Source organism: Triturus cristatus, chromosome 7 (genome assembly GCF_964204655.1).
Source record: "Triturus cristatus chromosome 7, aTriCri1.1, whole genome shotgun sequence".
In the NCBI taxonomy this organism is placed as follows: Eukaryota; Metazoa; Chordata; class Amphibia; order Caudata; family Salamandridae; genus Triturus; species Triturus cristatus.
In genome coordinates, this window is record NC_140590.1 from 204,304,511 (window position 1) to 204,328,376 (window position 23,866).

A 23,866-nucleotide genomic window follows, 5' to 3' on the forward strand; every position below is an offset into this window, starting at 1 on the left:
CCCCTGCGTGTAGCAAATGTGGGCTCTGCTTTTAGACTGCTTGCGGGTGGCATAGTGTGTCCTGTCTCCCCTATTCGCTTTGGCAAGGGGGGTGCTGTGTCATCGGAGCAAGTTGGCAGAACGCGCACAATTTCTTTAGTGTGCACTTGCGGAGTGGGCACTACCTGCTCAGTGTAAGCTGGCAAAGAGGGCCTCGTCTCCGGGACGGCCCTTATCTCCCCAGCACGTACTGGCAGAGTTGGTACTGGTTCGCTCTTTGACATAGTCATAGTTGCCCCTGTATCCCCTGTGTGCATTGGCACGGTTGGAACTATCTGTTCAGCGTGAGTTGGCACTATGGGCACTGCCTTCCCAGCAAGCATTGGCAGAGTGGGCACTGCCTCCCTGTACACATCGCTGGAGTGGGTATTATGCCGCCAGTGCGCATCTGTGTGGTGGACAAGGGCTCTCCCGTGTGCCTCGGTGGGGTGAGCACGTTCTCAACAGCGCGTGTCGGCAGGATGGACACCCCCTCACCTGTGCACACTGTCAGGGTCGGCTCTGTCACTCCTGGGCGTGGATGATGCAAGTAACAAGGACCCCCTGTAATAATTCTAAAGCTCCTAGGCCAGGGTAACAATACAATCAAAGGCACAAATTCCTAGGCAGTCCAAAAGGTTAGACTAATTCAAACACTCATTAAACCATACAACATGATTAGAGAGAACGCAGTGTGGATATGATGAAAACTACATTAAAACATGTTAGAGATTTGTTTTATTTATTAATGATAAAAAAGTTTAGGTTCAAATGATATTGTGAACAATACATGATTCTGATGCAACAGTTTCAATACGGATACAAAATGAAATAGAAATCACAAAACCAAGGATTGGTATGAAATACACAATATCTTAACACATATATGTAATCAATAGGGAAACAATATGAGGAAAGGAAAACTTAGGACAAAAGATGTGATGTGGCTAGCAGATGGTTCTTCTCAACGCACGTTTCGACACTAAAGGTGCCTTCATCAGGAGGGCCGAAAGTCCTTCCTACAGAGAATTAAAAATTCTATAAAACACAGTTCTTAAAACACACGGAGTTAAAAAATCTCTAATGTTACATTTTTACTAGAAGTTGCCAGACGTAAGATTACACGAAAGGTTAGGATAGGCTAAGGAGACTCAACTGAGAGTATAAGCTCTGAAATATACCAACATGAGAAATATAGATGAGACAGTGTAAGACACCCGCAGTGAAGATGTAGTAAAAGAATAGTGTGTACCAGTGTGTAGAGCTAAACATAAAATGCAAAAAAACTGAAGATGAAAGATTAGGTGACATTCATGAAACAATTCAGTGGATATAGTAATAGAAGATGGCTAAGTGAACAAGGTACCGGGTAATATGAATGGGCGTGGAGGCAGAGTGGGCATTACTTGTCCATTATGCATTGGTGAAGCTGCCGATACCACTCCAATACCTACTGGCTGGGTATGCACTGGTTCTCGACTGCCTGTCGGCATGGTGGGCATTATTTCACTGGTACGTAAACAGTCGCAGCTCGCGAGGTGGGGGGCGGGGGCGAGTTTTAAAATAAAATAAAAATCTTACCTGACCAGGTCCGCCCCGTCTTGGGTCCGTTGGTGCCTACAGGAACAGCCGCATCACTGCTGGCAAGTGGCAACCCCTCTCAGCCAATCCTGGTGCTGCTCCAGCAGTGCCAGGATTGGCTTAGAGCAGGGTTACTCGCTGCCCGCCTGCCCATTAGGAGACCGAGGTTTGAGCCTTTGCTCAACCTTCGCTCTCCTAATGGGCATGCACCAGCCTGAGCAGACACTAGTGCGCATGACTGGGCACGGCGGAAAAATTCGCCGACCTTCACAAGTAATGCGCACTTGTGCTACTGCCTTCCCCTGGTCTGACAAAGCCTGTCAGTCAACATTGCACCAGACCGCCCACCCCCTTCAGACTCTGAAGGGGGTGGGCGGTCCGACGTCATGCTGACTGACATGATTGTCAGTTCTCCCTCTGCGTCTCTGAACTTAAGTAAACTGAGAGTTTACTTAAGTTCAGAGACGCCGAGGGAGCTGCGGGCACGGTCGGCTTGCGGGCAATGCCCCAGCGCCCTAATGGACGCACCGCCACTGCTGTAGCTCCTCCGGTGAGGCCCTCAGTGCTCCTGGTACCAGTCTTCTACACCCGGACAGCACAAAATGGCTGCTGCTGACCAGAGACAAGATTCTGCCCTCCTGCTGCAGTGGCAAGCTCGAGCAGGGGAAGACAGAACAATAGGTACCCTGTCACAGGGAGGTGTGACCACCTCTCAGACAGGGTTTAGTGTATTGGTGCCCAGTGGAAGCGCTTGCCAGCGCCACTCAGTCTGCTTGAGGGGCACATTTGGTGACCTCCTTGCATAGTCCAGTGTAAACCAGCTCAGGGAACTGTTGGCTCCCGCTCTGACGCGAAACTGGACATAACACGGGAGTATCCCCCCCACTGTCCGACCCCTCCTCTAGGAGGGAACTCTGAATCGTCCCAACCATTTCCTTAGGGTACTTAAGGGCTTACCTGTAGGTGGGTCCGTTGATTCATCGTGGGACAAGATTCATTTCAAGACACCACTTCTTCTTCGACCATCTGGGCACTTTGGACTTCACTGGACTTTGTTCTAGGCTCTGGGACTGCAACTGGGAAGACTCCTGATTCTCCTGGTCGTCCTGCAAGCCTATTGCAGCATCCATTCCTGTGCTCCATACAGGAACCTTCCGATGCCTGTGAACATTCAAGACACCTGAAGGAATCTCCCTTGAAGTGAAGTAGTCACTTCCCTGCATTTACAGTCACCGCAACAAAGCTAACCTGTCCGCTGGTCCCGAGCTCCCACAGACTCCGAAAGGCTCAGCAACACAGGTCATAGTTCTTCATATCCGTGGAGGCCTGCCCTGTCCTCTCACCAATTTGAGGCCAGTATCGCTTGTCGGAGCCGCAGGAGCCAAACCCCTGTGCACCGCATCGACTTGCCATTGCAAAGACTTGTTGGCTTCCTTCCTCCAAGATCTTCAGGCTCCAAGTAGCCCCAACCTCAAGCATCTCCTCTGACCAAGAGCTTCGTCCTCACTGCATCACATGCACCGTGGGCCTGCATCTTTGTTGAGCTGCTCGAGGTCCTCTTGCGACTACAATGCCTCCGGCCTGTGGGTCCTCTTGAGGTTCTTCTTTGATTTCTGTGGGCTCCACTGATTTCTTGTGGCTTTCCCTGACTCCCCTGCTTGTAGTGAGTTAGCTGGACCGTGCTGATCCCCACACTGCACCTTCTTCGCTTTCTACGTTTTCTGTACTTGCCAAGGCTTGTTGGTGCTCCCGACGGACACCGTCCCCTCAGCTCTTGACATTCGACGTGGGACAATTCGTGAATGGCTCCTGGTCTTCCACTGTGTCGCCTGGTCCTCACAGCTGCAGCTCCAAGGTCACCGTCATCTCTCCTGCAACACTCAACGTTGGTGGGCATTCGTCTTCTGTGCCTCCTGGTCACTTCTGAGTGGCATAGACTCTGTTCCCTCTGCTTGCAGGCACTTCTCATCTTGAATCCACCTTTGGGTTCCACCAGACACTCTCACCTTCCCCAGCAGAGTCATCTTCCTGAAGTCCTTCGCTGAGTTTGATGGCGGTTTTCGAGGCCACTGCACACCCATGCACCCGGCTTCCCTGGTGTAGGTGTCCTAGTTCGTAGGGTGTTCACATGTGGGGTGGCGCTCCAATCTTCTGTCTTCCACGAGATTTCTCCAGGGTCCACTGGGAGGGGTCCTTTTTATTTAAAATTGCAACAGCAACTTACCCATTGACTTGTATTGAGACCGCTGTTGTGGTCCCACTCTGCACACGGCGTCTGTGGGGTTCCTGATTACTTACCTTGGGTGGTTCCTTGGGACTCCGGCACTTCTATTTCTTCTGGGTAAAGTCTTGACTTGAGTCGTGGTTTGCATATCACTATTTTAGTATAGGGTTTGGTCTCCCCCTGGCGACCACTGTATATTTGTGCTACTTACCTGTTTTTATTTTACAGTATTGTATGCATTGTGTATATCTCCTGGCAGGAGATATCTGTATGTGTTAGTGAGTGTCTTATAATGAATACACATTTTTTTAATACACTCTGCGGTTCTTTTTCACTTAATCTATACCAATAGGATTATGTTCTGGTAAAACAAGCTGCTTTACACTCCTTCTGGACAAAGCCTGAAGGCTGTTCTCCACAGCTACCCCTTATAGAGCTTTCTAAGGTTGTCTAAGACCACTAAAAACATATAGTGTATGGGCACTATGAGAAAGGACTAAGGGCCTCATTTATTAGTTTTGGCCGTATGGGCAGCACCGCAGGCCTTGCTGCTGTGCTACCCTACGTCAAAAGAAAAGGGCAGGAATACGCTCTAGCTATCAGATACGGCGCATTGCTGTCCTTTTCCTCAGCGCTGTCGCACAGTGGGCTGCAATGCGCCAATGCAGGCACCTTTGCAGCATGATGCAATGGTGCCTGCGTTGAGGGGATGATTGTTTTGGTGCAGGAAGGGAAACCTTCCTGCACAAAAACCATCACAAGAGGCTATTTCCTCTTTCTATGTGTGCTGCGGAATGCAGCACCCATAGAAAAAGGAGAAAAGCAAAGAAATAAAGATATTTCTCCTCACTGTGCCATTCTTATGCCTCCCCTGGGGAGGCGTACGTATTTGGCACTGCCTCAGAGTTAAGATTTCTTGTAAATCTGGGGCAGTGACAAAAAGCCATGAATGTTGCTGGGAACGCACCCAGCAGCACCCTTTGCACGCCCCTTTACACAGAAAAGTGCGTTAAAAGGAACGATATTTATCAGGCAGCATTATGCCCAAAAAAGTGGCTTAGTGCTGCCTCGTAAATATCATGCAGGCTCCTGCGCCACGGAATGTCACAAAAAGTGACGTTCCAGCGGCGCAAGGGGCCTCATAAATGATGCCCTAAATATTTCAACCTTTTTTGACTTTTACTTGCTATTGAATGATAGCGCATTCCAGTGAAACTTCAGGAACTCTCTGTCCAGTTCAGAGTAAGTTTGTGTGGCTTTTAGAGTTTAGATGGTTGATTTTTACATGTACTAAACATTGTACTTTTTGTAATGAGGTGTGCGTGTGCGTGTGTTGTGCCCTGTGCTGTCCTCGTGTAACTAAACCAGATCTGAAATGCTGGAAATAGACACCATGTTACCTGAAAATCTTTAGAGCCCTTTTAATCGAAACAAAGTAGCGCTCAACGTGAAGATACATTTAGCTTTCTACAGGAAACGTGCAATACTCATAGCTCGCATTTTTCACAGTAGACTTCGTGGGAGTAAGCCTAAACTATTTCGGCAAGCTATTTTATATACTTTTAGATTTTTGGTGTGGGGACCGTGCTTCAATAAACAAATTAAGGGTCAGAAAAATGCAATTTCTGTGCTTGAGGAGGCCACAGAAGGCAGCAGGTTTCTCTGGAGCGCTGGCAATCCTTCCAGATGTCACAACGTAAACTTCACATCGTCTGTGAAGTTACACTTTCTGTTACAATAATCATTGGATGCTATGACATAATACATTTTCTCCTCCTTTCTTATAAGCTTCCTTTCTAATGTTTTCCTGGATAGTTTTACGTTCACACCCCATCCTTTCAGGATTAACTAGGTGTGAATATTTGACAACTCATGTTATGAAATCTTCTTTAGGAAACCTGCGGCTAAACATTTTTAAGCCCTGAAATGAAAAAAACAGGTATGCTGCCACAAAACACTGATTTCTGACCAACTAGCTTTGGTGATGACAACACGAGTTCAGGACTTTGTCACTTGGCTACAGTCGTGACTTTGTTTGAGTGGAGCAATGCACTTGTAGGGCAGATATGTGGCAGCTTGTCTTACAATCTTCTATGCGAAGCAGGGGCGGCTCCTCCATTAGGGCGGAGGAGTGTCGCCCCACTGCTTTCTGACAATGCAGGAAGCAGAAACTTAAAATGATATTTTAAATACCATTTTATGTTTCTGCTTCTCGCACTGCGAGAAAGCAGAAGGGTATGCCTGGCTAGGGGCGGGCGGCTCGGGGAGGAGTGAGCAGAAGGGTATGCTTTGTTGCGGGTGAGAGAGTCGGGGAGGAGAGGCCTGCCCAATGATGTGGGCCCTGACTGTTTGGTCGGCCCTCAGTCATGCACACTCTGCCTTTTCTCTATGTAGGTTGCATGCAGCATACATACATAAAATGGCCTCCCCATAAGCGCCCGGCTGGGCGACGTCTCCACCAATCACAACACTGCCATTACAGCATTGTGATTGACTTAGGGGAGGGAGGCTACATGTGGCTGCTTCCTGTTGGGAAAATGCGGGACCCGGCCAGGAGCTGAGGCGGTGTGGGACCCAGTAAGGTACGTTTTTTAATTTTTTTTAATTAAATCCTCCCTGCCTCCCCCCCTCCCCCCGGCAAACCTGCACAACCCCCGTGTGACCCCACCCGCGAGTCATGCCGGCCGCGACTGAGCAGGGGCATAGCTTGAGGGGGTGTTCGAGGTGTTACACACACTGTAATAAAGGTCTTTTTTGGTAATTAGCTGGGTACAGATGCTTTCAGTCGGTACGGATTTCACAAGGAATTTTTACATACACAGACAAAACACACAATCTCTCTCCCCCCCTATATTTCGAAAGTCTTCAAAAGTGGTGGTTAGTTTACCAAATACTGTGTTTTCTCTCACCTTGTACCCTATCCATCAGTATTCTTCCCCCTTTCCACTGCCTGTAAAGCCCCTCTTATAAACCCTGCTTGTCTATACTGTACTTTAAAATTCCATGCCAGTGTAATTGCTGGGAGATCTGAAACTCAACTCGTCTGGTCCACATCACCCTCCCACACCACCACCAACACTTTGGAGTTGTATGTACTCACGAGAACACCTATGTGTTTATACGGCCATTATGATTTGATGACGTCACATTTTGCTTTTGTCCCCAACAACAAATAGATTGGCATTCAGTATCTTCCAAACTCGGAGAGTAGCGGCAGTCCTATCATTCGATAAAATCTACAACTTCTGCTGCCTGATCGGCTTTGGCTATAAAGTGATGTCAACACAACTTGCCTTGGATAGGTTGCCATGTTAGTATGCCACTCAGCTTTTTAAATGTACTTTCCTTCCTTTCCTCTAATTCATCAGTTGCTCCCCTGATGCCCCACTCCTTTGTGCTAGTTGCATCCTTTCTCTCCTCTTCTTACCCACCCTTTTGCTTCGCTCTTATTCCTTATTCCATGCTGGCAGCATTGTCAGCTTTACTCATAGAGGTTGGTTCTGAAATGCAAACACAAGGAGATGATGGACGGAGCGCTGAAACTTTTCAGACACTCTCCCCCAGTCACAGATCTGGGTTGAATCAATCATCGTTCTTTAGCTCACTTCGCCGCCACAGTTCAGACCCAGCCATATGCACCATCATTATAAAAAATGTGGTGATTAGCCATTTGAAAAGTATAAAAAACGTTGGGGCATATTTACTAGAAAATGATGCAGTGCGGTGCTGCAAGCCATCTTACTTTATCATAAAAGGTTACACCCAAGACCATTAATCTGTTTGTAATCAGCTAGAAAAACCAGTAACTTATTTCTCCAAAGGTCAATGACTTAACGTACTAATTTAGAAAATACGTCAATGGTGTACACAGCAAAATTTGTGTCACACCAATAGAATTAATCATAACATTGATCTTGGAATCAGTAAATAACTCGGAATATACAAGGTGTCATCTTTCAGATTCCATTCTTTTTTTTGTGATAAACAAGACAAACATTTTACATGTGCTTTTTTTTACACACATTGATTTGAAACACAAAACATGTACAAACCAAAATACAATACATTGAACTTACAAAGGAATTGATCAAAAATATAAATGGACAAAATTGAGTGTCTAGTGTCCAACACTGTCATATTACTGGGACGAGTCACAATTTTACCCTCTTATCTGCAGACTGAGCTAATACTGCCTGGCCCTATTTTAAAAGGTATCCGGATCTTAATGATACACAAGCCATCTTGCTGCGCCAAGCTGCATCATATGGAAAGTGCATGGATGCATCGTATTTACAGCAATATGATGCATCCCTGTGCTTTGCTCTGTGCTGGTGCAGAATTGGCTGCCTAGTGCCAATACAGGCACCCTTGCACCGGGGTACAAAGGTGTCTGCATTTCAGGGATGATTGTTTTTGTGCAGAAAGAGGCACCTTCCTGCACAAAAACAATCATTGATGGCATTTTTCTCCTTCTATGAGTGCTGCAGAATAGACTAGAATTTATTGAATTATTTGACACCAAAATGATAAAACTCCATACAGGAAAGGCAGAGATATGCAATTTTGAAACTGAAGTAAAAATAGTGCCTAAAAGCACGCACAGCCAATTGTGGTTATCTGGTAGCACAGAACTGGGGAAAGGCACAAGTTCAGGGAAACCACACTGACGCATGGGCAGGAGACAGAGACCATCTTAGGCCCTCAGAAAATTGTACCTTTATTCCCAGTTACTGGGCTTTGCGCCACACAGTGGCGGTTTTGTGGAGCAATGAGGGGTCCTGCGTCGTGTTTCATAGCGATGCGTTGGTTACCATGAGGAGCTGCGTGGGCTGGAAGGTGAGGTTCACGTCAAGTTATGTCACGCTGAGTTGGTTCCGATGGGGAGCTGGGATGACAGATCTTGCGTTGAGTTGCATTGCGCTGCATTAGTTCCACTGAGGTGCTGCGACGGCTGCATCGGGTTGCGTTGTGCTGTATCAGCTTTGATGGGAACAACAGCTGGGCTGGCAAATCACCTTTAGTCCCACTTTCAAGTGTCTAGGGCTGTGGAGGCACCATTTTGGTGACAGGACAAACAGCAGGCAGAGTCCAGGTGGAGGGTTGAGCTGGTTGTGTTCCTGTAGCTCCAGAACAGGAGGCCAGCCACCCAGCTCTTGAAGTCACTCTGGTGCTCCTGGGATCAAGGTGCAAGTCTAGTCCTTCTTCCTCAGGCAGCAGGGCAGCAGACAAATCCTTCTTGTAGCAGAGCAGCTGGGCAGTCCTTCTTGCAGCAGAATAGCAGGGCAGCAGAGCAGCCATTCTGAATCTCCCACAGGTCTAGAAGTGATATGAAGAAGGGGTTCTGAGTGTCCAGTATTTATATCTGGTGCCCACTTAAAGTGGGAGACATTTCTGGAGTTTTCCCTACAAAGGTGTCTGGAAAGTCCTGACCCCTGGCCCCAGTCTGTCTGGGGGCACAATAGGCTAGTGTGCAGTCCTTTGTGTCTGAGCTGAGCTAGTGCCTTTGAAGTGTAAGTGCAGTAGGTGACAGCTCCACCCCGCATCAAGTCAAAGATGGCCCATCCTGCCAACACACAGAACCTCTACTATGATGCTGTTGGGAAAGAATTTACAAAAGACAACTGGCAACTACACCTAGTCATGTGACCCAGGAACAGGCTGCATGCACCAAAAGGTTAGGACACATAAATGCAACTTCCTAAAAGTGGCACTTTCAGAACCATGCCTTAAAATCCGACTTTACCATTAAAGAGGATTTTAAATTACAATTTCTCCGATACCAAACTTGAGCTTCCTTCCTGTTCTCATTAAATGTAATAAGGTAACTCAATGTTAGCCTATGGGAGAGGTAGGACACACAGTTGTGAAAAACTAATTTGTGAATGTTTCACTACCAGGACATGTAAAATTTAAAAGTACATATCCAACATTTGAATTAATATACACTCTGCCCTATGGGTGGAGGGAGGCCTAACTTAGGGGTAACTTACATGTATTTAAAAGTGAGTTTTACGCTTGGGAAAGGAGTTATTTTGCCATGTCGAACTTTCAGTTTAAAACTGCTGGCAGGCTACAATGCCAGGCCTGGGACATGTTTTAAAACGCAATTTAACATAATACGGGCTGTAGGCCCACAAGGAGCATTTAATTTACAGGCCCTGAGTACATGATACACCATTTTAGCAAGGACCTATAAGAAAATTAAATATGCCATAAGGGGTAAGCCAATTTTATCATGTTTTAGGAAGTGAGCACAAGCACGTTAGCACTTTTTAGCAGTAGTAAAGTGCACAGAGTACTAAAGGCAAGAAAAATGAATTCAGCAAAATGGGAAGAGAGATGGAAAACAGATTGGAGGTGACCTGCAGAGAGGGCCAGGTCCAACAGCGACTAACACAACACAAATATACTGGGAGGCTGTGGTGTAATGTAAAATGATGGCGCGACCCTGCAGAATGTGAAGAAGGGACCCTAAGTCTCCACCATCTTTCAAACATTCATTGGCCTTTGGCAGAATGGGGCCCCTCTGAGGGATTTGTGGGCGCCTGAAGGGTTGGGGGTACTAACAAAAGACACAACATAAAAACACAAACTACAAATGGAAAACCAAGACTAAGGAACATCTCAATAGGTGGATTAGCTGAATACATACACCATTCAGAAAGCGAAAGAGAGTAGATTAGATCATATTTGACTTTTCTATATGGGGCAAATGGGACATACAGCTTTTTGAATGGACAATGATGTGATATGTGGCTTAGTTCATAAGGTATTTCTGTATCAAGGGCCATTTTGGCGCTCTTTTGAAAGTCTCGGACAAGGGGTTAGTGTAAATCCTGGGGGGTGGCGGTGGAGTTCCATATTTTGGGTGCGCTTCCAAAGAAGCAATGAGTGATTGCTGTTTCCTGTACCTGGGTGGTTCCAGAATGAGGGTGCTCGCACATAGTGTGGTGCTGCATCCAGTAGGTGAGACAGGTATTCCAGTGTGGCCCACTGCAGGAATTTGTGAGTAATACAAGTAATTTTGAAGCTGTACTAGCTTCAATAAGGAGCCAGTTAAAGGTGATGAGCAATGGACAAATGTGATCGTAGCGGCTTTCTCTTGAAATTAGTCTTGCGACAGAGCTCAGGGCTGCCTTCATTGGGAACAGGTGCATCCTGAGAATTCTCATAAGGAGCTCTCTCAAGCTGCCCATAGTGCTTAGTTTGTTAGATGATGCAATAATATCGTTTCAAACTAAACAGAGAACATCCGTGTCCTGTAGTGCCCCTGTACTGCGGTGGCCTGGAAAGCCATCTCTGATAGCTGTGTCTGCTCTGAAAAGACAGACCATGTCTTTGTTCATCCAGTGGCATAGCTAGACTGACTGCCACCTGGGGGGGGGGCCTAAAGTTTGCCGCCCCGTTGCAGGTGAGAGTAGGGGAGGTGGTCTCAGCCTACGGATGACTTGTTCCGGGGTCGGGGGTGGAGGATGATGGACTAAACTTGTTCTAGCAGTCAGTGTGACAGCCGACGGACGACTTGTTCTCGGGCCGGGGGATGGTGGCAGTCGACAGATACGACTCCAGCCGGCCCCATGCAATATTCTTCATTGAGTTTATAGCCAAGTTTTGGTTTTTGAAACTTTATACATGACCACTTTACTGAGATGCCCTTCTATACTTTCATTTGTGCCTTAAATGGTGTAACTTTGTTTTACCGTCATAACCGATCCATGTTCACAGGCGCACTTCATAATCCTCACCCTTCTGATGCTGAGTGATCAGCCCATCTAAACACTGCTCTCATCTAGTCCATTTTCTTAGTGATACAGGTGATATCAAAAATTGAACAAATCCTTCCAATATCACACATGTTCAGACCACAAACCTCAAGGAATCTTTGTAGCGATCTCATTAGATAACACATTGCTTTTCTGCCTCGTTCCTCACACTCTAATACCACCCAGTATAGCTACCGTACACTAACAGCGCCTTGAGACCCTCACTGGTTAGTAATTGTGCTTTATAAAATTCTGATTGATTGATTAATTAATTAATTGAACAATGCACAGAGGGATAGTTCTTTGCAGACACTAGGGCCATATTTAGAGTTTGGCAGACAGGTTACTCCACTAACATGTCACATGCACTTGTAATACGGTGGACGGGACCTCCTCCATGTTTGTGGAGGACTATCCTGTCCACCAAGTTCTAGAGAAGGCTCTTTCAGTCTGGGAGTCTATTCAAACTACTCACTGACTCGACTTTTCTTGAACCCAGATTCAGAAACGTATACTGTGTTTGAAGGTCTTGGGAATCGGAGGTGGGTGTGCACACCTTTGCGTTCTTTCTTTTGTATACTCAAACAACATCACAATATAAAATTGACAGAATAAACATGCTATCTCCTCGCAGGAGGTTCACATATTGCATGTATATAAGGGTTTCTACAATTACTTTCGAGACCAATGAATCCATTTAGTAAAGTCCAAAAGTGGTTTAAGTTTGTAGGGACAGCGGGTACTGATGCATCATAATGTCTGTACTGTGTATGGGTATGTGTTAATATGCCTGTGATACTACTATGAGGGGAGCAGGTGCATCTGTACTTGTGTACTGGGTATTACTGCTGTGGTTGTATGGATGCGCAGCTGCCGATTGGCATGCCTATACCACACGTTTGACAGTCCACATTGGTGTAGGCATTGATGTACATATCTGCTGTGCTGTGACTACTGATGCACTTATGTCAGTTGGTGTGTCTCTACTAGCAGACAGATGTACTGTTTTTTTCCCCTGTGCTGGCGCATGCTAACGTATTTGTACTTGGTGTCTCTCTGTGTGTACTGGTGCATTCATGTGCCTGCACTGATATATGGTGATGTGTGACTTGTGAGTTGATTTGTCTGTTCTAGTGCACTGATATACGTTTGCCTCAACCTCTACTCTGATGCATGTATTTGTGGCTAATTTGAGTTATTATCTTGGAAATCATGCATGTCAATATTTCTATACTAGGGTGTGACAGCATAATTATAAAGGTCAACTGATATGTTTGCGTGCCTGCACATATATTTGTTTTATGTACTGATGTGCATTGGTGAGCCTGCTTTGGCATGCTGCAGTCAGTTCTTACACAATGATGCTTCTAAAAACTCAATTTCCTCTTCATCCATTCCTCGTCCCCTTCCTTACCTACTGAAGTTGTGGTGAAGAAATTTCATGAAGGTCACTCCTACCAAGCACATCTTAAAGCAAAAACTAAGTCCCTCCCTGTTAACTATTAAAGGGGGACGGAGTTTTTGAGTACTCCTTTGGAGCACTCTCTTGCAATGTGCGATGGCCTGTGTGAAGCATATTGGGACAGTCGGACCCAAGGTGCTCTGTGCTTTTCTTCATAAAATATGTATTTTTAGGGACAAGTTTGACCGGTTTCCCTACTTTTAATTTATTGGGAATAAATCCATCTCTGCACTTTCCTTTCACTTTTTGGCATCTCCCTGCTTAACTTGAGTGCAGTCATTATGGCGAAACGTTTTTAGGTCTCGCCTGCAGAAAGTATGCATGCGCTGTCGCTTGGCAGTCATCTATTAGTTGTAAAAAAAAACTCCCTCTAAAAAAGAGGTTTTAGCCCATCCATTACTTACCATTCGTTGGCATCAGTATTACTCTTGTCAGCTTTCAAGAGGGTAACAAAAAGGTACAAAAGAAAGAATGTAAAGCTGTGTACACCCACCTCCAATTATCAAGACTTTCAAATATACGACATGTCTCTGCATCGGGGTTAATAAAACGTCAAGGCAGTAAGTAGGCGGAACAGACTTCCATACTTTAAGGGGCTTATTTAGAGTTTGGCCGACAAGATAGTCCTCCCCAAATGGGGCGGGTGTCCCTTCCATCCTATTACAAGTGCACGTGACATTTCATCGGCGTGTCCCTTCCACCAAACTGTAGATGAGGCCCTAAGTCTGTGAAGAACTATGCCTCTATGCATTGTTAATGCACTGTAGCTAAATAGGGAGGTATTAGAGTGTGAGAAATAAGCAGAAAACCAAAATGTCATCTTACATGGTCGCTATAATTCAGCAGCGTTTGTCAGGCATCACTTCTTCAGCCACTTCCTTTTCTTTCTGTGGAGCATGGACCAAGCACAAATTGATTCATTAGTATCTGTCCACTGATCGTGCTGTGATTCAGGCACTATTTCTTTCACTTCAGCCACCTGGCTCTGTCTCCTTCTTTCCCAACCAGCACGATATATGTTGCGTCTAATCTGTTATAGTGCTTTGGTAATGCGTCAATGCCTTTACAAATATGACAGATGCAGGGACATATTTTAAACGAGATGATGTTGTTTTGTTGAATCTTATTTGAGACTTCACTTTCATAGCAACGCTTCATGCTCAGAGCTGCCTTTTGCAAGGCGGCCACAAGTAAATTAGCAAAAGAATGGGGCTTTTGGGTCTTGTTTCTTTGATTTGTGAGCGAGTTTGGACTAGGCACTGAGTGATTCTTTTGTAGCGGGGCAACCATGATGTGCTTACAATATGTAATTCTGGTCTCTGTTGTAATTATCAGTGGGCTGAGTACACACAAGGGCTCCTCAATATGCCTTTGCAATAGGCTTCTAATCTACAAGCTACATACACACTGTATTGGAATTTAATTTATAAAACACAAGACTTTAAAGCAGCATAGAGCAATTTAAGGGCAACTCAAGCAATTTTCCATACCACAGAATGCCACCCCAAGCAATTTCACTCTTTGCCATGCTACACAATTCCACTTCATGCCTCCTTCAAACCATTATCTCCCAAGCCAGTTGCTGCCACCCTCTTTTCATCTCCTTAGTTGGCCCAAATATCTCCCCCTTCGTCCCTTACTTCCCACCCCCTGCTCTAACATCTCCCAACACCAGGTACCAATAACCAGGGCCTTCCCCTACCTGCACCGTAACTCCTCAGAGTCCGTCCCTGAAAGACTACCCCAATCCCCCCACAATTGCTGAACATAACTGTCCTCTGTTCAACAAGCTTCTTTCCTCATTCTCACACCTCTCTCAAAGATTGGACATCCTCACATCTGCTCTACTCAATCTAAGTGACTGTATGTCGTCTCATCACTGCTACCATCATCACCTCTTGCGGACCCCCCCACATCCTTCCAGCATACTAAGAGACAGCCACCCACCCAGTCCCAATCGGACTCAATCAACCCTAGATGACTCAGACCCTTTCTGTCTCCCTAAGAGTTACGCAGCCTCAAATCCGCTACCCCCCTCCTCCTATCTTCTTGTAGGGGGCTGCCCGATTTCCGCCATTTTCTCTGATTGCACTCAAACTCACACACACCACCCCAGAGAATGCTCATCCTCTCTTAACTTGATACAAATCCGAACTTCCCTCCTGGAACAGCCAAGTACAAAAGACAACAGCTTCTCCCTTAGCTGAATGCTACATAATTGTCGGTCTGCAGTCCAACACTGTCTAGAGATATCAGACTCAATTCAGTCTCATAATCTTGACATCATGATCGTCACAGAAACATGGCTCTCTATCTCATCTAACCACGCTCTAGACCTCCTTCTTCCTCCCAACTACTCCATTTTGCATCATGACCGGGAAGATAGACACTGTGGAGGTCTCACACTCATTCACCAAAACTCCCTGCAATGCCGAACCCTCCCAACGACCCAATTTCAGTCTTACTAATGCATGTCGGTGGAACTGTACACTTCCACTACCTCCAACCCCAGACTGAATGTGATTTACCACCAACCGGGTCTAAACAACACCTTCATCGAGGAATGCATGGACTTCTTCGCTTCGCAACTCATCAGCTCAGAGAACAACATCTTCCTCGGTGACTTCACCGTCCACTGGGGAGGTGTGGGCAACAGCTATGTGGAGAATTTCACCTCCTTTCTCATTGCCAGTGATCTCCAACAACACTGCCATAAACCCACACATCTCAAAGGCGGCGTTGGGGCTCTGCTAATACCCAGCTCGCCCGACCTAAACCTGTGTCCCCATCCCGGTCGCCTGGTCTGATCACATGCAGATTCCATCCTGTCTAACCGCGTTCTCCTCTTTCTCAACAGCACAGCCATTCTCATGTCTTGGTGCAAACTGTGAAAATGCAAACCGCTGCTTCCACTCCTGTTCCCTCTGGGTTATTGCACACACTTTATAGTACATAGGGCAGTACATGAGTTCAGAGCCGCTTCCAAGAGAGTGTATTCTTGCACAAGTTAAAACACAAGCGCGTGAAACGGCTTCTCCGCGCCAGCTGTGCCGCCCTTCATTTCCAAACCCTAACTGAATCCTACAACAGTTCTGCAAGCAGCAGCGTTTCCTCCTTTTTCCAAACACCAATGTCGTTTTTCTTTCTAAATAAAATGTGAAAATGAAAATTGCTGCTGCACCTCGCGTTCCACCTGGGTTACTGCACTCCTTTCATAATGGGAGGCAGGGCGGCACATATTAATTATTCCAATTGCTGGTGTAATCCACCGCGCCAAAGCCTCCTGCCCTCGGGAGATGTATCGTGTTAATTAAGCTCCGGGAAGGAAGGGCGCCACAGCTGCTGTGGAAACGTCGCCTGATTGGCTGGTGCTTTATATTGTGTAGGATACACTTCCTTGGAAGCAGTTTTGAACTTATTTAAAATGTTAAATCGGAGCATTCGTACACTTGATATGATATGTTGAATTCAGCGCGGTGATCTGTTTTATAAGGGAGGAGGGCACGATGAATGTTAATCCCTTTAGCTTGCATATGTTGCCGATTTAAAGGGGCACAGATTGAGGTTATCTGTCGCACGTACGAGTTACGATAACTAGAATGTATTGCTGGATGCTCGTGTATCAATGTTAATAATACCGCAAATGAAGGTTGCATGGACTTCTTTTTAAAATGATCATAGGCTCGAAATGAGAAACACCGCAGAATTGTGTCTGTGTCTTTTAAGCAGTATAAATAATGTGGCAAAATGGCAACTTTCAAATTAATAAAGTCTGTGGATCAGCTGAAACACGTGTCTTCTTTAGGGCGAGCCTGGGCAGCGCATGCGCTGCCCTGCAAAGCATGCTGTATTGAGGTATAGACTTGAAGCTCCGCCCATATTTTTCATTGGCTTGTGTCATTGTCCTTGCAGAATGCTGGCTTCGAATTCATTTTAGGCTTGTTAGTCCCTCCTTACTACCGCATTGTCTTCATTTGTAACCTCCCATGAGGACACCCCCCTGTTACGTGTGCTGGTGCTCGGTAGACTTTAATTACAGAATCCAAGCACTTTTTTGTTAAACGCTTTTTTTCACCACGCTCTCTCGTAAGGCTCTATTTTTTTCTCATTGCAAGGCACGCTACAGTGGCAGCTGCGTCTTTGGTTTATTTGCGGGTGCTTTGCGGCGCCGAATGCAGCCGCATGTTTTTTTTTCTATTTTTTATTTAGGTTTTGTATGTAAAAGCACCCCATGCTGCTCTTTCATGTTAATGGTGGCCTCGCCTCTTTCTTTAGATGAGCCGCGTCTAAGGAAAGGGGCGCGGCCGCCAATAAACTGAAAGCGCGGCATGCAGCACTTTTGCTAACAACCATTTGCAATGCAACAGGTCTTGCATTTTCGAGAATTTAATAAATGCGAGACCTATTACATTGCAATGCTTGTTTGTTACTAGAGTAATCTGAGCGAACATACTCCTGTCTTTGACTGCCAGTTCTCTCTTACTTTGGGGTGTTTCCTGTGGCTTACTTATGGCGGTAGCTCCGTTCCGTGCACCCCCGGTGTTCTGGACTAGGCTGGTAAAACCGCAAACTGTTGGGCGGATATAAATCTATATATCTATGTGTAAATATGTATATTTACCTACAATCATACAAAGACAGGTTTAACCATATTGACCAAATATATATATAATATAAATATGTGTGTGATTTTGTGTACATATTTTGGTGTAGGTGACCCCATTAGTTTTATTTATGGACCAGTGTGTATCTCCCTCCTAAACCTAACTCCTAGATCTGCCACTGGATATACGTATCCCGAGGCATGGTGCTGCTCTGAAGGACCAAGCCAGGAGATTGACAGAAAGCTACTGTATGCTGTTTGAGGCAGTGGTGTAATGCAAAATGGTGAGGTCTCCCAACAGAAAGCGATAAGGGGCCCTCAATCTTCCATATATAACAGATATACATTATTCTTAGACTGAATGAGGGTCTCATTAAGTGTTGGGTGTTTCTTGAAGGGGCAGGTGCCCCCACTGTGCTGCAGGAGCCTGCGTTATGTCCCTGGTTCGAAGCCTGACCCTCTATACATGTGGATTCTGAAAGACAGTTCTGCCAGGGGCGTAGCTTCAGGGGAGGAGTTTGGGGTGTGAAACCCCCAAATATATGCAATCTTGGCTTGGTAGTTGGATCTGGGGGCTCTGAGATGGGTCTGCTGACTTTGTGTCATTTTCTCTGGTTGTGAATCAAGAATAAAAGACAAAACAGTGACCTTTCCTGAGAGAGAGAGAGCGAGAGAGAGAGAGAGAGAGAGAGAGAGCGAGAGAGAGAGAGAGAGAGAGAGAGAGAGAGAGGAGAGAGAGAGAGGAGAGAGAGAGAGAGAGAGAGAGAGAGAGAGAGAGAGAGAGAGAGAGAGAGCGAGAGAGAGAGAGAGAGAGAGAGAGAGAGAGAGAGAGAGAGAGAGAGAGAGAGAGAGAGAGAGAGAGAGAGAGAGAGAGAGAGAGCATGGCTCAACTCAGGCACAAACTCTCAGAGACATGGATCGGTTCTGGCTCGACTTGCTCTATTAATTTGCCTGCATGCCCGCCTCTATTTGCTACTCAGGCTCAGTCTATCCGGCAGTCAGTTACTTGATAAAATGGTTTGTAAAAGGTGAGGACTAGATGCATGGATCCCTTCCCACGTGCACCTGACAACACTACCATCAAGGCTTCTTGCACTAGACACGGAGAAGAGTGTGTGCTTTGAAAATACATTTAAAGTAAGTGACGCCAGGGCAAGGACACCCAATGTAAATAGTACTGACCCTGTTCCTCATGGAAACAATCCATGCCAAACCATAGTCATCTAACCCCTCCACCCTGCAACCCAGTGCTTTCCCTGGCCATGAGCTCTGCAGTGTAAGGAGCAGAGCTAATACGTATTGTAACTTGAGGCATTGTTCTGCTATGTCAGGGGAGCGCTTGCACAATACATGGACTCTTGTATCTGAGCCTTTAGGTGACACTAAAAATTCGAGCAGAACCGTGCCCCCAGACCAGATCCCCCCGCAGTCCTGTGCAGCATAACCAGGTTTCCTTTTCGGAATAGAAGACTGATCTCCTAAAGGGTTCTATTGCTTTTCCTTTTCCCATAATGCACAGTCTCGTCCTACTGATGCTCTCATTATCATTGTTTGTCACCTACACCACCATATGGACACTGTCCAATAAGAAAGCTGCATTTCCATACACTTGTCAGCCTGCTGCTTTGGACGCAAGATATAACCTGAGGATAGGAAGTGAGCTATTGCACTTTTTAAAGGTACACATGACCCCTGCTACAGAATAGCTTGAGCGGGGTGTAGCACAACATAACATAACATGTATTTGTAAAGCGCACGTTCACCCAAGGGTATCTGGGCGCTGAATAACAGATGTTTATTGTTACCCAACTCAATGGTGCTCTTGGTGCTTACTGATCTTAGAAGGATGAAAGGCTAAACGGACCCGCCGGGAATCGAAACAGGTGACCATGAGGTCGAACACAGGCCCCTACAGTGGCTGCATCGCTCCACTTAGCCACCAGACCCAGCAGGGGTTTGGCTTTGCACATCATGTAACAAGGAGAACGGCTAGCTCAGTTCCATCTTGGGATGCACCTGCGTCAGTGAGTGGTACAGAGACCTGAGAAGACTGGGAGCAGCATTTCCAGCACCACTAAAACCACGTGCCACTCTCCACTCACGGAGAACAACCATCCTGACACACACGTCTAGAAATGCACAGCACTGTCTGCACCAACAATGGTGAAACTAAATACTTTTACTGAAGTGTTACCAGGAACTGCATTTACCATAATGCATCTGAGTGAACTGATTACAGGGGTGCGGGGCAGTGTGCGTCCTTCCCTCTTTGATTATGTGACATGTATAGAATTGTTTCTGAATACATGTTACCAATGATGGACCCAGGAAAATCAAAGAAAATGTCAACTCAGCAAAAACATATCAAATGTTCCTTCCATTTACACAGTTGGCAAGCGCCCCACGTCATGTGCAATAGAATTAGTCTGCGATGGATATTTAGCCAAACATTACTAAACAACAGCGGCACATGTTGCTGCACAGAGGAAGGCCTTTCCAAAGGTTGGCTGGTCACCTCTCTGTTACTTATTGCTAAATGTGAGTGTTAAATTGCTACTAGTGAGGTGAACCCTATGCTCAGTGTAAAAATGTCAAAATCATGAAGTAATACTATCACAAAATCTGCTGCATTACGCTGCATAATTTGTCTTTTTCCGTGCTGCATAGTTTAATCAACACTGCTGCATAATTTAGCCCTTCATGATTATGCTTCTGGTCAAAATCCCAGGCGTGATAAGGGTGCATTGATGTGTTTTCCCTACAATCCATAACTACATGCCAGCAGCTACACATTACTCTGTGCCCTAGGAATGCCCACACCCTTTGCCTTTGAACTGTTCACCATCCCTTGCTCTCGCGTTGCCCTGGTGTATATTATCCAGCGGTCTCCTGAAGCACACGGGCCAGTACTTCCATCCTGTGGCACATTTCCCAGGGTTCCTCTGAGGCACGCCACCACGCGTTCCGCCCGAGGCACAACACATATCACCCAATATTCGTGGGGGGTACCAGACAGTGCTTCCCTGGTGCACATGGCTGTGTTCTCCCTGCTACGCATTGCCGTGTGCCATCTGCTGCTCGTGGCCCTCCTGAGCAGGGGTTAGGCATGGCTGCGGGCCTCTAGGCACTGATAGCTGCATGTTTCTATGCCTTTGTTTACAGGTGCCCCTTTGTCTGATGGACTCTGTGTAGTGTGTTGTAGTTAGGTTAGTCTGTGTGAATGACAGCCTACATTGTGTGTGGCCAAACGGTGATGGTCTCTGTGCCTGGGCTTTTCAGAGCCTTTCCCAGTAAATGCGTTTGTCTCTGGGACACTGATAAAGTGCAGACTAAGACACAAGGAACAACAGAGTGCTTTAAGGAGAACATTACATGGCAGGCAGTGGGACCACATCACACATGGTGTGATCTTCACACAACAGTGTAGAGTACGGGCTCCAGTTTAAGGACCAATACACAGAACCGGAAAGCATGGGGTCGTGAGGCATAGCATTTACATAGTACACGAGGCAGTTATATTTTATATATTCACAATGCTCTTATTTAAAGGTTGATGCACAGTGAAACAGCGATTTGCTCAAGATCACACAATGCTTTGATGAACTGCGAAGCAGCCGGAGTTCCAAAGTCAACTGCACTGCCAATATCTAACACCCTTATGAAAACTCGAACCTATTCACATAGCTACAATTTGATTAGAGTGAACCTTGATTTTACATTGTACTTTTCGCACACTGAAAATGCAAGGATTAGAAAAATTGCCAAAATAGAAAATGCTGTTTCCAGCCTAGTGGGCGGGACAAATATAGTGACAGGCCCGTCAATACACGCTCACGTGCCAGGCGTCGTCCTCTTTTCAATGACACTCGCCCTCGTAAAATGCCCCTTCAGACTTTTATTGTAACCCTCTTTGCAAAAGAGCACAACTCCCAAACATGTGCGTTTCCCGTTTACTATATTGGGCCCGCCCTCTTAAAAACGCACGTGGTGACCTTTCAACTTCCAAATCAAAGCACCATTTCCTGATTTAGTGTGAGGGCGACAACCCTCCGCACAGGTCTGAAGGAATATTCACCACAGTCAGCACTGGTGTAAAAAACACAAGCGCCTGCGAGAGAGGACTCAATGTGGCACGGCTGGCGTCAAGGCGCTGGTGGCACGTCTAGTAGTTGAGACTACATGTCTGTTCCAGCGATGACAGGACACAGTTCACAATTCAGTAGAACAAGCGAGAGACTTGAGTCGTGAAGGGCTCATTTTGTCTTGAAAAAGCCAGTCTGGAGGCGTGACGACGCTCCGTCAGCTCAGCATATGGCACATAAGCAGCCGGAAGCTTCCCGCGTGGCTTCACACACACACCCACACTCACACAACCCCCAGCTACGGCGCTAGGAGTGGCACGCCAGACGCTAATGGACAGGCTCGGCGCACGGTTACCTGCTCCCGCGGTGCCAGCGCTGGCGACGGGTCCACATAAGAGGCCGCCTCTCAAACACATTCCATTCCGTCGAGCCACTGCGGACTGCACCGACTTTTGTTTTTAGGAAGTATTTCATGCAGGCTGAGACAAGATCTCCAGAGTCCCGCCCACGCAGCGGGCCCTGGAGTGTTGTAACACGGAGCACGGGGTGGGGGAGAGAGGTGACCGGCATGGATGACTGCTTATAATCAGGGCCACTGGAATTATGTGGCAGGTGAGGCCCAAATTACACAGCGGGGCTGAGTTAATTATGCGGCAAGAAAAGGCAAATTATGCAATTTAATGAGCCACATTTTGTGATATTATTAGTTCATTATTTTGAAATTTTTACACTTGTTTACACGGTTTGGGTATTGGTTGCACCATGTCAGTACCACTGTAGCACCCACAGAGCGAAACAAGCAACAGGAAGGTGACCAGTCAAGCTTTACAAAGGGCCCGCCACTGCTCTGCCACACGCGTTGCTGCGTTTTTAGTAACCGTGAACCGTGTGAGCTAGAAACACATTTTTTGGGGTTCAAATCTGCAGATTATGCAACAGATGATGGTTTATGTAGCACATGCGGCAATTCTATAATTATGCGAAAACTGCAGCAGCCGCACAATAGCATAATTCCAGTGGCCCTGCCTATAATATCAACAGTAACAGCACGTGCCACGCCATTCACACCACATTGACACATCCCGCTGCACGCCAGTGAATGTTTTGCATGGATATTGCTCAATGGCCTAACAGAAAAAGGCAAAGTGTTTTAAGGGTGTTCAATTGTGCAGATTTACCACACATGCTAACTTTTTAAAACAAGACAATAGGATATTTTTAAAAGTAAATCGGGGGGGAATACTTTTTCCCCATTGATTTCTATTGCAGCAGAGTCAAAATAAAGCTATTTTTGTTTAAAAAATGTGGAGTCTCCCAGCTGAATCGGGTTTATTGGTATGTATGATTTACAAATCTTTCAGGGTGGAATGTGGAGGTACCCACCCCCACTTTATACCTCTGGCTGTAGAGAGATATGTTATTTATGTCAGGTGATCTGCAGAATCAAGCGAAGTTCTGTCTTTAAGAGAATTGTGTGGTCTCTTCTGTATTTAAAAAGCGCAGACTGACAAGGGTGCTTGAAGTAGGGGTGTGCAGAGTCCTGCAGCACCCCCAAAATAGCCAATCTGGAGTTGAGAAGGTGAATAACTTATAAAGATGCCTTAAAATATTGTTTTTATCTTGTTACATTTGGTGTGCTTTGAAGACAGACGTTAAATATCAGATTATGTCTTCTGACAATTTGCTGTGTAATCCGTTAACATGGAGAATTTGTATTTATATTTCTTTCTCCGACTGCAAATTAAGGGGATTTTGCAAAGTGAACTATCTGACAATCTTTCTGGGGTTCAGGGAATGTCAAAGGAAAGGTTGTATTAAGTCATTTTTTTCAAACACACAACAACATTTCAATACCTGTAAATGAACTGCACAAATATTTTTAAAATAGACAAGCCGCTTGGAACGGAACAAATGAAGCAACTTTTTATGTAATTGTGAAGTGTGATTGAAACAAAGATTTATACAGGATCAAAACAAATCAAGACACATTACTTTGTGATAAACAAATAATGAATATTCGTCCACACATTTTAATTTGTGGGCTCTGTAGGTCCATCTGTAACATGTTGTAGCCGTTTCAATGGAAAATGTGCTCTCTGTAAATGACAGTGTGTTATCAGACCATGCTTCAGT

At 45.9% G+C, this 23,866-nt stretch overlaps 1 long non-coding RNA gene across 1 annotated transcript; it reads right to left on the minus strand.

Moving 5' to 3' along the window:
* Window positions 1-825: 825 nt before the first annotated feature.
* Window positions 826-22,215, minus strand: LOC146809225 (uncharacterized). The gene is made up of 3 exons (XR_014965534.1): window positions 22,089-22,215; window positions 13,874-13,935; window positions 826-1,037 (listed from the first exon to the last, which is right to left on the minus strand). It is a non-coding gene; the product is annotated as an uncharacterized LOC146809225 (long non-coding RNA).
* Between the last annotated feature and the right edge of the window lie 1,651 nt (window positions 22,216-23,866).